Here is a 16,780-nt window from a genome sequence, read left to right as displayed (position 1 = left end):
CTTCACACTCTGGACAATATTCCTTTGCATAGACAGAAAGAATTCTCATCTCTTTGCATGATCATATGGTGGCAGGTTTGGAAAGAGAGAAATAACAGAATTTTCAATGGCAAAGACACCGACTTCATGGGAACATGTAACGTGATAACTGACGAGTTGCACACTCGGTTTCGGGCTGGTGTCAAAGGCGTACAGTGGCTGGCACAGTAGCCTAGTTTTTCTTTTTCCTTTTTTTCTCTTTTCTACACATGTAAAGTTCCTGGTTGAGGGCGCCAACAACTCTGGTACACCTTGCCCTCATGTATTTTCCGGATGGATTATTCCTCTTAATGAATGAAAAGCAGCATCTAGCTGTATTTCATCAAAAAAATGATAGTGTATCTCCCGTTGCAACGCACGGGCAATTTTCCCAGCTAATATTAATAAAATGGAGTGTTGTGTTGAAATAGAGTACTCGGCCTCCCGGGGTCTAGAGCCATGTTTATTGAGTTAGGGGTCTGTAGTTTTTTTTCTCCCGTTGCAACACACGGGCCCATTTGCTAGTCTTTCTTTATAGAACTACCTACGTCTTTATTTGTCATGACCACATATCCACATTTACAAAGGGTTAACATAAGAGACCACGGGTTGCGATATGCACGAGTTCCTTAGAGTGCATCTGACACGTACGCGGCCTGCTACGTATCCATACATATATACGTACATTATTTGGAGCATCCATTCAGCTGTAAGTGGTTGCCCATCCTGTGATCCGGTTGCATACGATATATTGCACAAAAAATGTGTCTCTGCTTTGATTTACATGACTTCAAATTGTTGATGATTAAGAGGATTTTGTGGCCCTTGAGTTAGCAGAAAGGAAAAAAAATCAATGCTAAAGCTAGGAATCTGTTAGTGGGGGGTATGTTGTCTCGTGCAACGAGTTGGTTCTTTCTGATTGTAAGAATATTTCTTTAGTAATAAACACAAATGGGGTTTAGAAAAATGACTATAAAATGTGTTTACGTGATTGATTGAATCGTGCGACTGCCAAGTACAATAGTACGACCCAGAATTGGCACGTGTTACTGGATATGCCTCATAACAAAAATTCGCAACAACGACCACATATATCTGCAGTGACTAAAATAAGAAATTTTCGTTGCATTACCACCATGCTTTACATTTCAAAATGATATTCTCACTCCAACAAATTCGACATATAAAAGAAGTTTGACTTATGGCAAAGCTAAAACTACAATTAATTTGGAACGGAGAGAGTACATATACAACTTCTCACTCAAATATGCTGATTACTTCAACATTTCCTCTTAAATCAACATCATCGTGCTCATGTGCTTATTTATAATTAACTGAGTGCTTCTCTTAGCTTTATACAGTTGTGGTTTATCACTTAGTGTATTTGTAATTCACATGACATCATTCATTTTGTTTGTGCTATCTCCGCTGGAAATTGAGGTACTTCAGGGAGATAAAGAAGACAATGGCAAACAAGGCGATAATGGCAACATGTAGGTAGGTGACAAGGTTCATGTAGACGTCTTCAAGGCCAAGGTAGCTCTCGAGGAAGTCCCTCACGGTCTGGTCTGGCAGCCCAGGCACAAGAATTAGCTCTGTACGGTCGCCCAGCTGAGAGAACATGAGTGCATACACCGTCCATGCTGCTGGGTTTGCCCAATACGCCCACCTCCACCACACTGGGATTAGCTGCATACACATTGTTATTGTTCATCAGGTTAACCATGCATGATCTATCCCCCTTTATTATTTACTTATTTTGACAAAAACTAAACTCCAAATATAAATCGAATATGCAATATATTTAGGTGTTAGTTAGGAATTCCATCGCCTAAATTTTGGGTTTTCCTCTCAAGTTTGTACTATAATTACTGGGAATTTTTTTTTGGGGGGGGGGGGGGGGGGGGGGGTTAACAAGTGGTAAACTGAGAGGGGAGTCATACCAATCTTCCAACGATGAAGCCGGAGAAGATGTTCCAAAAGAGGAAGATAAGGTAGACTAATCCAGAAGCTATCTCAACGTTTGGTGTGAGTGCTACTGTCATCATCCCGAAGAGTGTGTAGTACATGTAACTTAGCACCATGTAAAGGATAAACTCAAAGAAGTTGTCAGCCGTCATTTGGAATCCAATCATTGGGTAAATGATTACCGCGAACATGAACACTTGGACAAGCATGTAAGGCAATTCAATTGCCACCTACAAATAAAAATCCAATGTTGGAGTTGAGAAAATATGCCAGGCCTTCTAGGTTTAGAATAATTTTTGCACTTTAGAATAAGTTGGTAAAGTAACATTACCTGAGCTATGGCATAGGCCAAGGTGGAGTATGTGCCTGCCACCTTTTCTCGATAGAGAACAACCCTCTCCACAGCCACAACCGGTTGTAACATAGTACAATTATTGAAGCCCAGAAATAGTGATGTTCCATATATGAGTCCTAGTATGTTGAATATATCTTGTTGTTGTTTACTATATATCACACAGGAAAACCAAGTTAAGATATAGTTGAGGTATGATAAATTTTCATGAAAGAAAATCATTAGGTCTGTTGTAATTCCTACTTACATCGTTGATCCAGTTTGCCAAAATACAATTCCAAACATAGTTGATTGAACAAACGTGTTTAGGAACCGAGCAACATTGTGTTCCGGGTTTTTCCAATATGCACATCTTTGTTTCCACAAGCAAGCCATGCATTGTGCCCAAAAGTTTTGCCAGTATCTTGGTGGAAAATGTAGATCCTCTGTGTTTGGTGTTGGTTTTCCAAGCTCATTAACTAGAATTATGTTCTCCCTACAAAATCAAGAAAATAACAATATTATTGTTCATTATAAAATCCATTTTACATTATAGGGGTTATAGCATTATGATTACACCACACCTACTTGTATAGAGAGGAGCGTTGATAAATTTCTGCGTAGTCCAGTCCAATCTCGTATTCTGTTGTGTGTGAACTAACATTCAACATCCATGCTGCTGGGTTTTGGCCCTCTTTTATTCTAGGAACACCTGGTATAGCCTGTGACAACGAATATAATTTCTTTTGTTCCCATCTTGTAAATATACATTCAAAATTAGGCACTCTTACCTCGAAATACTTTATCATGTTGCAAGAATTTGGACCTAGTGAACCACTATATATTATCCGACCACCTCTTTTCATAAGTAGAAGCTGCAATTAGTCAAATTCAATTAATGTGTAGAAAGCAACTTAGTGGTACTGATGCGTAATAAGAAATACATGTATGTTTAAAAAATCATATAAATGGACACTTGATTATCGTTAAGAATTATTATCATGTGTATTGACAATTTGCTGCTTTTTCCAGTCTTTGACTTGATGCCACAAGACTATTATTTTTCTTTCTTGCTTGTATTTATATGACTAATTTCGACCTACTTTCCCTAAAAATATTGACCTATTTAAAATGAGACTTACTCTTACCTCATCAAATGATTCAAATATCTCAATGCTTGGCTGATGAATTGTGCATACAATAGTTCGTCCAGTGTCCACTGTCTTTCTTATTGCTCTCATGACAATTGCTGCAGATCGGGCATCCAAGCCAGTGGTCGGCTCATCCATAAATATGATGGAAGGACTAGCTACCATCTCCACGGCCATTGTTAGCCTTTTTCGCTGCTCAGCTGATAGGCCAGTTGCTCCTACCAGACCCACCATTGCATTCTTTAATCTAGTTAACTCAACTAGGTGCATGACTTCATGTATAAACATCTAAAAAAATAGAGACATGTATTGTGAGATACTGTATGTGTATTAACTTTGAATGATGTTAACAATTGCACATACATCTCTTTGGTGCGATGTAACTTTTGAAGACAAGCGAAGTCTTGCAGAAAACTGAAGTAACTCATATACAGTGAGGTTAGGTGAGTGAATGTCACTTTGTTCACAATAGCCCGAGATCCTTGAAAATGTCTCTTGCCTCTTTGGGTATCCTGCTACCGTTATAGTACCTTCCATATACCCCCCGGTTTTTCTTCCGGCCAAAACATCGAGCAATGTTGTCTTTCCAGCACCAGTGATCCCCATCAGAGCTGTTAGCACTCCTGGTCTGAAAGCACCGCTAACATCTTGTAGTAGCTGAAGTTTTTTCTCTGTTACTCCATACTTCATCATCTCCTGGTGTAAGATATGCATTATTTTGGTGAACATGTGATCAGAATGGATGCTACTATTTAGTAAGGTGTTGTGTGCTCGAGCATACCTTAGGCATATCGACGGAATAATTGATAGCATCGAATGCAAAGGGAAGAGGCTGAAATGGAAGGACGCCTTGTAGAATTGATGCATCTTGAGTTTCAACTATTTTGTTTTCACACTCCATCATTGTGTCCGTGGCATCAGTGTGAACATTACGTTTATGTGGCGCTACAAATAGCAAAATGGTAAATAGACATAATATATACCAATTATAATTATGATTCAACACTTATGGTGTTTTGGAACTCGTGTGCAAATATACTTAGTATGAAGACGAGCGCAAATATACTGAGTATATTGATGTACGTACAGTTCAAGAACTCCAGGGCAAATATACTGAGTATATTGAAGACGAGCGCAAATCCAAATAAAATGCCGACACAAATCCAATACCAGTGCGACTCCGTGAGAAAACCCCTGATCTTGAGGATAGCTTCAACAATCGTATTAGCATTTTCATAATGAAATTCCTATAGAAAACAAGAACATCATCATGAAGTTGCAATTGTAGTACATATTTCATGCACCTTATAAAAATGTTAATTAAAATGATTGCTTACTGTAGCCCATCGTTCATCAAGGAACTCATTTAAGGAGATTGCATTTTGCGCATAGGTGAATGGTGATGTCCAATATCCCCATTGTAACCATTGTTTGAGATCATCTGTTTCATTGTAGAATTTTTAGTGTCTAAGTTGCACACATGTCCTAAAACATGAGCTATGTCTCTTTTTTAATATATATTGCATTAGATTAAGCTAAATATGATCTAACCTTTTGAAATGACGATGCCTCCAAATATAAAGATTGCTATAAGTGTTGTGGTTGCTAGCACGTTGGCCATTACTAGCGTCCTTGCCACTGCTGCTAACAAACGACACATGCCCATTGATGTTTGATGCATGGAAAAAAGTACCAAAAAGTGCTTCATGAATCTGCAATAAGTAATTAAGGCAAGTGTTTTCTCACAATCAAATTTATTTAAAATACCATGACCATTATATACTTAATTGACCAAGAGGAGAGGTACCTGATAAAGGAAGGTGCATAGCTAATCATATAATAGGTTAAGCTAGTCCAAAGACCTGTCTGCATAAGTGATATTGGGATACTAAGAAGGAAATTTGGAGTAAGGAGTGCCCATCCTGGCAATGCTAATAACTCTCTTTGTTTGTAGAAAGTGGGAAGTCTCTTTATTGTCATTGCAATTTCAATCATGCAATTGAAATTTACTAGCATGACAGCAATAAAGAGAGCTCCGACATACTTGTTGGCATCAAGTACAGATTTGTGGTTCATATTTGTCCGAAGGAAAATAGTCGATATCACCAAAGCAAGGATAGTTATTTGTACGGTTGTGAATATATGTATTGGGGAGTTTCTTTTCAGAAGTAGTACTTCCCTTGAAAAACATGCCTTGAAGATATTCCATCTGGACATACCTAATCTAGTTTTTACCTCCGCACTCTTTACTCTACTACTATTTGGCACTAAAAGTTTGTCTTGTACAAGTCGAGGTAGATAGGATGAACGGAAGGATTCTGCAAATTTTTCAATTGAATGGTAGTGATACCTATGTTGGTCACCAATCCAATATTGCTTTTGGTCCATCTTAGAGGTCACCTGGGAAAATGGAAAAACAACTATTGTTAGTTCGCTACTATGTTATTGTGAGCAAGTACACATTACAAAATTAAATTCCCTGGGTTGAATTTTCACGACTTTAAAGTTCTAGTTTCCCATAAGTTATTCCAAAAAGTAATTTGGTAAGGATAACTAAAGTGTTAGCACTATTGTTTATCCAATAGTTCCTTCGTACAATAGTGATATAGTACCTCTTGAAGGAAATCAGCTATATTCTTCCTGTAAGGGCATTTGAATCCCATAATCTCAAAGAAATCGGTAGCATTTTCTCAAGGACCTAGGTATACAATTTGGCCCTCACATAAAAGAACTATGTCATCAAATAATTCCAATGTCTCAGGAGGAGGTTGAAGCAAGGAAATAACCACTGTGAGATCTAGTAAATGAGCCATTTGTTGTATAACTTTTATGATCTCATACGTCATGGAGCTATCAAGACCAGTTGAAATATCGTCCATAAAGAAGCGTTTCGCTAGACCAACTAGCATTTCTCCTGCATTAAGGATATCATTGTGAAATATAGCACCAGTTATACAATGAGGAAAATTTATTAGTTAGAACATAAATATTTTGGCACCATAAAACATTTTTTGGTTCTACATAGCTGATTAGCTGACATATTTCATAAAAGGGCACGACTATTTAGAGGTCTCCCGCGCTAGGGATCATGCTAGTGTTCACTTTTGGACTATCCCCACTTCCAATTTTTAGACATGCCCTCCCCCATTTAATCTACTTTTTTGATAAAAAAATTCATGGATTGGTACTCTTCTACTTTTATGCTATTCTTGGAACTTCTGAAAAAATGTTCAAACTTTTAAAAAATAAAACATTTGGAAAATTCAAAATCTAAAAGAAAATCAAACTATCAGAAACTTCAACTTTAGGTAATTTCAAACTAATAGAACTTTTATAAACAAAATTTGTGGGGGGGGGGGACACATTGGGCCACATATTGTTGCACACATGTTTCTGCATAGAAAAACATGGTGGAAAGGGTGGGGGTCGCCACACATCTGTCTCATGTGCATGCATTAGATTTGGTTGTAGAACAAGCAAGTGTTGGGTGGGTGGCCGTGGACACGACTACCGTCGGAAAGCTATTTTGTTTCAAAAGAGCCATAAAGTTATTCTAGAATCTAGATATTAATGGAAATTAGCTATAACTAATGTTTGAAACTGCCAAAAGTCCAAAACACTTAAAAAGATTAGTGGAAACAATATCAACCCCCTGTCGCCCAAATATTTAGCTATATTTCCATTTAAAAATATTTACTGAATCATATATCTGAACATAGACTAGTTTTAATAATATCATTCCACATTTTTAGTAGGTACTATTCTGCCAAATATTTTGAACACAACTAGAAAAAAGGCTGTAGTTAATATGGACATTAATAGCAGTGGCGCACCATATGTAGGTACGTCATTAGTGTCCATATCATTAATGGCGCACCACACCCACGGTGCGCCACTACTAACAATTTTTTTATTTTTCCAAAACTAGTAGTGGCGCACCAGGGCATAGTACGACATTACTAGTTTTAACTAGTAATGGCGCACCACACACTCTGTGCGCCACTACTAACAATTTTTTTACTTTTGTTTTCAAAACTAGTAATGGCGCACTAGGGTATAGTGCGTCATTACTAGTTCTGGTGCGCCATTACTAGTTCAAACTAGTAATGGCGCACCAGAACCACGGTGCGCCACTACTAACAATTTTTTTTATTTTTTTGCAAAACTAATAATGGCGCACCACGTAACAGGCGCGCCATTAGTAACCAGGGTTACTAATGGCGCATTGTTAGGTGGTGCGCCATCACTAACTTTCTTTGCACCCCCCCTGTGGACCGCCTTTTCAGTTTTAGAAAAAAATAAAAAAATGATGGAAATGTCAAAAAAAAGAAAATAAGTTTGCCATGTGATATGTGGTCTAGTTGTTGGGAAAATTTACAAATATGAATTTCGACTTTATTTGCAAAATCTCTCTAGAATTTAGTAAAATGGGCATAACTTTTGCATACGAACTCGGATTAAAAAGTTTTTTATATGAAAAATCATCTACTCGAAAAGTTACATCCTAATTGAACTGGGGGAACTATGTTCAAGATTTTCAGAATCCCCAAAAACCTAAAAGAATGAAAGATACGGGGCTTTTAAGATCTAGAGGGGGGAAAATGAACAAAAATCAAACTTACTAGTGGCGCACCATTTGCTTGGTGCGCCACTAGTAACAGAAAAAAAGTTGGTTTCAAATTTTTTTTTGTATTTTTTTTCAAAATATGATACGTAATATGACCGGGAAGTTTGAAATATTTTTCAAAATTTCATCACACTCATGAACATGAACAAAGTCCTAGACATCAAAAAGGTTTAATAGGATTGATATGATATATATATATATATATATATATATATATATATATATATATATATATATATATATAAAGTGCCTGTTAAGTGAGGTGGTGCTGGGGTTGGATAGAACTGCGAAGTTAAGCGTGCTCGAGTTGGAGTAGTGTGAGGATGGGTGACCTTCTGAGAAGTTTGACCACTTAGTGCAATTTGACTCAAGATTAAGCATATTCGTCCGAGATTAAGAAAAAGCAAAAAAAAATATTTGAATTTTTTTTGAAAAAAAAATTCTAAAAAAATTTGAATTTTTTTTGTTAGTAATGGCGCACCAGATATGTGGTGCGCCATTACTAAGTCAGATAGTAGTGACGCACCGTTGGACATAGTAATGGCGCACTATGTGGTGCGCCACTACTATCTGGTATACTAATGGCGCACCAGGGGTGCGCCATTAGTACTTGTTACTAGTGGCGCACCTATAGTGCGCCATTAATGGCCAAAATAGATGCGCCACTAACAGGCCTTTTCCTAGTAGTGGAACCTTTTCCATTAGACTTTGCGTTATTATCTACCTCATGTGCAACATCAACCAAAATTGTCCCCATCATACTACTTGCCGGACGAAGCATCACTGAAACTGCCTTATTCTCCAAAATGAATAATGGCCATGAAGGTTGAAAGCCTCATATACTCCCTCCATTTACTTATACAAGGCCACTATGAAATATATATTTTGCATCTAGACAAGGTCACCAAAAGTAATCGAGAAAAAATTTAATGATGTTTCCTCGTAGTAGCAACTTTTTAAATACTTGCATGCATGCAGTCATAATGACACTCAGCTACTTCCTCCACTCAGTTTTCTTGCATGCATGTGGTGTATTAATGATCCAAGTAAACGAAAAGAAAGATGGGTTGAAAAACATGTATGCAACTTTATCTTGCTACATTTAATTTGAGTTGGTGGCCTTGTATGTAAAAATGAAGGGAGTATCTCGTTTTACTGCTTGTGGTTTAATTTTGGTCTTGTAACATAGTTAGGGTTCAATGTGTACTTTTAAGTCTAACACACACACATAATTGCTCTGATGTTATAGAACAAAATATCAATGCCATCCTTCCATGGAATAGGTGTTTCTTGGGAATAATTAAGAGTTCAACTTATATATAATTCTATAATATTTCCATAAGCTCACTATGAATACCAATATACCGCACTTACAATGCATATTTTTTTCTCAAACGGATAACACTTTAGTTGAATTAGCAACACATGAGATGGTCCCATGAATGTACACACCAGTTGGCATAATATAGCTCTTCTAAGAGCGTGCACAAATGTGTTCCATGGAGGAGAAAGATGGAGGGAGTGTCATGAGGTGGTGGATATAGAGAGTTTGTGGAGAAATGCTTGTGTGTTATAATCATGCCAAGAAAACCAAATTAAAATATAAACCATGGGATGAATTATATCATTTTGTGGTGTTAATTAAGAGGATTCATTATCCAAGAGTAAGTTAAAACATAACTAGAATTGACGAGAAAAACTTCTTTTACGACAGTAGATCAACTAGATGGGCTGTAAGGTGTTTAGTATATTAATGCAACTAGTGCTTTGTTTTTTAGAATATATATTGTTCTTCATGGACCTTTTAATCAAATATGTTCAACAATTATGGTGTCATTTTGACATGTTGTTATACTATAACCTTTACATGCATGGTGCACTAATACCTTTTTATTTAATTGGTCAATATGGCACACAATAAGTGCATAGACAGGATGGTAAAATTTTAGTTCAGTAGTCTATGAAAATGGGAAGTTCGTTTAAAAAAAGCAATCTCGCCATAAGCTTGATATATTGAGGAAATATGGCCAATATGTGTTATTCGTGGAATCGAAGTAGTTCTTATCTATTTTACATGAGTGGTTTATCTGAAGTCTTGAACTATAGACCTCTTAGCTATGGTACCTCAATCAGTTGAATGTATTTAAATAGTTTACCCCAAAATATTGAGCAATTGGGGTAAGGTTGGCAATAAATTCAAACATTGAGGATCACATGCAGTAGAAAGGGTAGAATGTTAACCGATTGTCAATCTTTTCTTTTGGCCTCCAGATATGCCTCTCCTCATTTCATCCCCCACTAGAGTATCTGTGCACTCTGACAAACCAAGTATCTGCATTGCATAGATGTTGTGATTATGCTGTTAGGGTAAATGAGAGTAAATGAAGAAGTTACAATAGCACATACCTTTATAATGTAGTTTGTTGTAAGGTTTCTTCCTTCTCCAAATGTGGTGGCCTGCATATAAATATTGTAAGTGACTAGGAAAATTGAATCTCATTTTAGCAAATCAGAGGAACAATCAAAGCAAGCACCTTAAAAAATGAGTCAAGATTTTTGTCCACTTCATTTACGACATCCTTTTTTCCTCTTGCTGCTTCTCCGATTATCTCTATGGTTTTCATTCCAAATATGAGAACTATATTAATGAGTATTCATGTCACGGCAAAGAAAGACACCTTGAGCATACACACAGAAAAAGACAGGTTGAGCATCACCATGAGTGGTTCTAGAGTTATAGTTTACATATATATGGGTTCTATTATAAATTAGCTAATTCGTGCACATGGAATCTAGAGCTATATGATACAAGTAATATGAATCGGCGGTGACTTACCGAATTCGTTATCGGTTCCCAACATATTGGATGCAAAATCAATCGTCTCTATGACGGTCATCTCAGCATGGTGAAGATCATACTGGCTAATGTAAGCATGCATGTGTTGTGGTGTTGAGGAATTCACTTCATCTCCATTGTACATGACCTTTCCTTTGCGCTATTAACAGATGTTACATCAAGAACAATTGTTTTGTTATCCAGTGCTTTTCTTGTAAGTAGGTGCTTTCATTACCCCGCAAAAAAAAAGTAGGTGCTTTCATTTGCATGTGTATATAACTTAATCTGCTACCTTCAAAGACAAATCCAGCTTTCCTGCCAATGCTTTTAAAAAGGTTGTTTTCCCGGAACCAGGTGCTCCCAGTAGAAGTGTCATCCTGATTTATGATAGGATTACAAAGGATCTTTGGTCAGTAAACTAATGAATCATATACTATTGAGCTAGTAAATGTATGCATATCCCTTACCTTAGAGAAAATTGTTTTGAGGAAAACTGTGTCTTGATATTTACTATTGAGCTAGTACCTTACCTTGATGGTCGAATTGTTCCACTTGCTCCATTTATAATTTTGACCGCTCTTTTCCTTGGTGTGCACATGTGCGAATGTGATGCCAACTCCTACATAAAGAGATTAGAAAGATGTTTCCACTCAGAAATAGTATAGACATTTACATCACTGAGGGCCTAGGCGAACCTCCTCCACCTCTGTTGGTGGCAGTGCGTACCTGGGCGGCGTTGACGACGCAGTTGGGCAGCGTCGGCAGCTCCCGGCGGCCGATGCGCACGTGAGTCTCCACGGTGAGGTCCTGGAACTGCACCTCCACCTTGAGGCTGCCGATTCCCAGCCTGCGAAACACAACCTGACTCACATATCTTGAATCAGCGATATGCTAAAAAAGTCTTCGATTCAGTGGATGGCTACGTCTCCTCTCTTTTCTTGATTTCTTAATGAGCGAGGACATCCAGCTTCACACTATTGAGCTAGCTGGTACTATCTGTACCATTTCATGTATGTATGTATGTATGTATGTATGTATGTATGTATGTATGTAGGATTCAGATGTGACAAAGTTTTAAATAGAGTGCTATGTCATTCGGCGGCAGCTCAGCCAGAAGCAATGAAATGTTACTAAGGAGCTATAGCCAAGCTAAGCACATTCAATATTTCTCGTTAAATCATGAAAAAATTGAAAAACAAAGCATACATGATTGACCAGCAACCTATGCTTGACATACACATGTGCATGCATCAAACAACCAAGCGCTGATCAAGGATCATAACTTAATAACCAAGCTTGGCATCAATGCATCGTATATATGAATGCATCAAGCTGAAATTTGGAGCGCTACGACGTGATTTAGAAATTTTTGGCCCAACAGTAATATAGTGATGCTAAATGATTCTAAATTTTGCGATGCTGAATGACTCTCAAGGAGTTCTTCAGCACCTGGACTCCTTTAGATACAATTTTTTTGGTAGTGTGATAATGAATCCAAGGAATATCAGCAGGCCAGATGGAGTGTATTATGCCGACCTAAAAGTCCAGGGCTCCTTGGAATTCAAGATCTTGAGAGAAAAAATATCGCTCTTCTGAGTAAATGGGTTTACAAACTACTCATTAAGAATGAACCGTGGTGGGAAATTCTTCGTAACAAGTGTGTGGGGTCCAAAGCCATTTCTCAAGTTCATTGAAAGCCCAGGGATTCATACTTTTGGCATGGTGTGATGAAGGCCAAGGAATTGTTTTTCCAATTTGGCACTATCTTAGTTAGAAATGGTTCTCGGGTTCGATTCTGGGATGATACCTGGCTGGGCGCCGCCCCACTTATGGTGCAATACTGTAGCTTGTAAAGAATTGTTAGACATAAATTTATCATGATCAAGGAAGTTTTGGGACAACAAAACTCTGATATTTCTTTCTGTAGGGATCTTTTTGTGCCCTGCCTGACAAAATGGAATTAATTACTCATTTGTCTAGAGTCCATTCAGCTGTAAATCGAACTAGACAAGTTCTTATTCTTGTTTGGAAAGATCTTGTATTATTTTTTCCGCGAAATCTCAAGGATCAAACTGAGTTGAGAATCAAGTTTTTTACATAAAAAATGCTCTAATTAATTCCGGTGGTAGCATATTAATAGAAGCGCAATCATGGGGTGCCCAGGGAGTATTAGCACTGCAGGATCCACTGTCCCTTTCTTATCCTCCATCTAGCAGCCGTCCATTATGTGTTCATTATTAGTGCATAGTTTCATCTACTGCCTACTTCCGGACGGAGGGCTATTCTCTATGCCTGTGTGGAAAGGGACAGTTAACTGCATTTCTGCTGACAAATATAGAGAGACACAGAGAGTAGCTAGCTAGCTTGAGAAGATAACGAGCGCATTATGTCATGTTCTGTTTGCGCACGCGCATGAGAGAGAGGAGGCATGTGCTTGCACAAACAGGTTAGAGCATCTTCAGCCGCGTCCCCAACAGGCTTTCTTCAGACGTTTTTTCCGCGCCGGCACCCAAAAATCGGCTCAGTGGCACCCCAGAAGCCTGTTTTTCACCGGCTTGTGCCGAAATTAGCACCGGCGGCCCCAGGCCAAACCCGGCGCGCTGGGGGGCGCCCGGTGCGCCGAGGCGAGCGGTTTTGGCGTGAAAGAGCCGCGGGCCCACCAAGTCAGCGGCACGCTCCTCGTCTTCCCCAGAATGCATCGGTTTCCCACGGGGAATCAATGGCAAGGCTGCCGCCGGTCAGCCTTGCCATTGATTCCTCACGGCCGGCGCGTCAAGGGCTGGCGGGCGCGGCGACGCCTCCTCTTCCGCCACGCGTTCACACGGCGTGGGGCTATAAAATCGAAGCTCCCCCTCTCCGCTGGCCACACCAGCCCGAGCCGCCAAGCCTAAACCAGCCGTCGTCCATCCCGTCCGCCGCCGAGCTCTACCGCTCTCTCCTTTCCTCCCCTCCCCTTCCCTTTCCCTCTACATGGTCGAACGCTTCCCCGACGACACCGCGGTGGCCAACGGCTTCGGCCGCCGCTCGCTCCAGGAGTGGGAGGCGTACCTCCTATTCGAGGCCAACATCCCGACGTCTAGCGGGGCGTCCCGGGCCACACATTCCACAAGGTGCTGGCGCACCTCGAGAGCGGCAATGACCCGCTGCTGGCATACCCAGGATGCCCAGGAGGTTCAGCTCCTCCTCATCGCTGTTCGGTGTCAAGGCCGAGCCCGCCTCGGAGACGCCGCTTGGCCGGCGCACCCGCAGCACCGGCATCGTCATCAACGAGGGCGGCAGGCGCCCCCCTCCCCCTCGGCTCCTCTGCGCTAAGTCAAGCCAAAGACAGATCCGGGGCTCGCCGCCGTCAAGACGGAGCCTGGGCTCGCCGGCGGCGTCAAGGAGGAGGAGCTCGACGACGCGGCGGCTCTCAAATGGGTGCGCGATGACTGGCGCAGCTGGAGCGCCAGCGCGAGCGCCTCGCCTACGAGAGTTTTGAATCTCGGCGCCGTGGCTGGGACAAGGGCGACGCGCCGCCGCCACCGGTCCGCCATGGAGACGCCGGGCAGGGGTCTAGCAGGGGTGGCCGCGCCATCAAGAAGTAGAAGGCCAACGACAACGCCGACAACGAGGATGGCGGCGACGTCGGCGACTTCGCCGCGCTGAGCGACTTCTTCGCCCCGTAGTTGTTTTTTTAAATAACTTATGTAATAACCCCGAACATGTCGAATATTATGTCAAGTTTGCCGTATTTAGCTGAACGTTTTGTTCAATTTGCCGAACTTTGCCGAATTCAGTTTTTCAAAAAAAAAAACCCCGTCTAGGGGCGATCCTGTGTCGATTTTAGCGCCAGCTTGCCCCAAGGGGGTGCGTAAAATCACCGCCTGGGGGGCCAAGAACTGGAGATGCTCTTAGGCAGTGGTAATAATTTCTTGTGCTTCGTACTATGCCATACTGCTTGTTGCTTGCATCTGCCATACATCTGCCATACTGCTTGCTATTAAGCCCATGCATGCGTGCAAGCAATATGTGCCCCTGGTTTGACTAAGCACATGCCCCATCTCCATCTTCATCCTCGCCTTCATCTCCATCCCCATCTCAATCTCAATCTCAATCTCGATCTCAGAACAGAACCTCACATGTCTTGGATCAGTGATAAGCTAGAAAAATTAAGTCTTCAATTCGATAGCAACGTCTTCTCTCTCTCTCTCTCTCTCTCTCTCTCTCTCTCTCTCTCTCTCTCTTCTTGATTTCGATTAGCTGGTACTATCTGTAGCATGTCAGTATGGGTATGCAACAACATGCATGGTTGAGAATGAGATCTGATGAGATCATTTTGCAATCTCCTAATATCTTCTTATACTTGTTTCAAAGGATCTTCTATCATTTTGTTGAAATCTCGAGGATCAAGTTAAGTTGAGAATCAAGCCTTGCAGCAAGCAACCAATTCCGGTGGTAGGCTGGTAGCCTGTCATATGGTATTAATATAATACTCCATCCATCCTAAAATAAGTGTCTCAATTTTATACTGCCTTCAGTATAGAGTTGTACTTCCATGATTGAAGATGAATATATCGAAAAATTTCTTGCAACAAAAAAAGTTTGAGATAGTTATATTGGGACGGAGGGAGTACAAGCAGCCTCCACTATTTTTTATTTTCTATCAAGATAGAGGTGAAGATTACACCACCATCATGATAGAACAGCACCTTCCTCGCCATATGCTCCAACAGGCAACAGGTCATGTGTGCTTCAAGTTGGATCGGATAGCATGCATGCACCAAAGGGATCAAATTTTCTTCTCCTTCTGCTAAGAAGACAAAATTTCAGTTTTGTCTTGTAAAGTATACCTACTGTCTAGCTTCATACGTAAGCTTGTTAATTAGTCTTAATAAGTCAAGCATTAATTTGTCTTAATCAGCCAACGTACGTACTCCTACTTTGTTTATTTACCCATTGTTCCCCTTGATGATTATGCGCCAGCTGCCGTTAGTTGAGGCGGCTGGCGTCTATAAACAAAATTAAGCTGGATATGCATAATACAACTATATAAGTATATATCAATCTCTACAAGAACTAACCATAAAACCAATCAACAACTAACCACACAAGCGTCCTGCTTAATTGATCTTCTTGTGGCTAGTGATTGTCCGCATAGATATGTTGACCGTGTAAAATCATTTCCTTTTTCCATTTTTGTATGTTCAGCGTGTTGGGACTAGCTGGAGGATGAGTTCCGAACGCCAGGCCCCTTGGCACCGGGCGGCTACTTGACCAACTAGGACGTTGTGGTCGACTCATTTTTTGCGAATACGCAAAACTTGCATATCTTTCATTGATAAAAGAAAATAGAATGAGTGCCATAAGAGATATACACATGACAAGGACGCATGCAAACGTAATATGGTGCCCGGAGCATAGAGACAAAAGATGCTCCGGCTGGATAGATGATACAAAACAGGTAAAAATACCAAGTCCGAACCAAGAACAACATGTCAAACCAGTAAGAAGTCCAAAATCGCCAAAACCAAGAAGATAACGCCTTTAAGATGTAAGACGATGGCCAGACGCCGTCGCCATCCGGTCCAGAGAAATCGGTCTTAAAGTTTTCACTGAGCTTGAAGAGGGGCGTAGTTGGAGGCCATGGCAGCGCCGCCAAGAATGAAAAGCGACACATACGGATCCCGCTTCTGCCAACACCTGCAAGCCAAGCAGGGATTTCTCCCTAGCCTGAAGCTAAGCAATCACATAGCCACTGGATCTAGAATCGAAGATGAGGAAGCCACATCTAGTCGGAACCACCATGACAGTAACGGGGGTTGATAGTGTTGCACTTGCCGCCGGATGGTAGCACCGCCTCCAGACCCACG

The 16,780-nt window shown here is 40.5% G+C and overlaps 1 pseudogene; it reads right to left on the bottom strand.

Moving 5' to 3' along the window:
* Positions 1–1,394: 1,394 nt before the first annotated feature.
* LOC125507675 (ABC transporter G family member 45-like) lies at positions 1,395–13,838 on the bottom strand (annotated as a pseudogene).
* Positions 13,839–16,780: the final 2,942 nt, after the last annotated feature.

This window comes from Triticum urartu, chromosome 5A (genome assembly GCF_056163025.1).
Source record: "Triticum urartu cultivar PI428250 chromosome 5A, HENAU_Tu73, whole genome shotgun sequence".
Taxonomy (NCBI): domain Eukaryota; kingdom Viridiplantae; phylum Streptophyta; class Magnoliopsida; order Poales; family Poaceae; genus Triticum; species Triticum urartu.
Note: the sequence above shows the minus strand (reverse complement) of the source record. Positions and strands in the feature narration are given on the sequence as shown.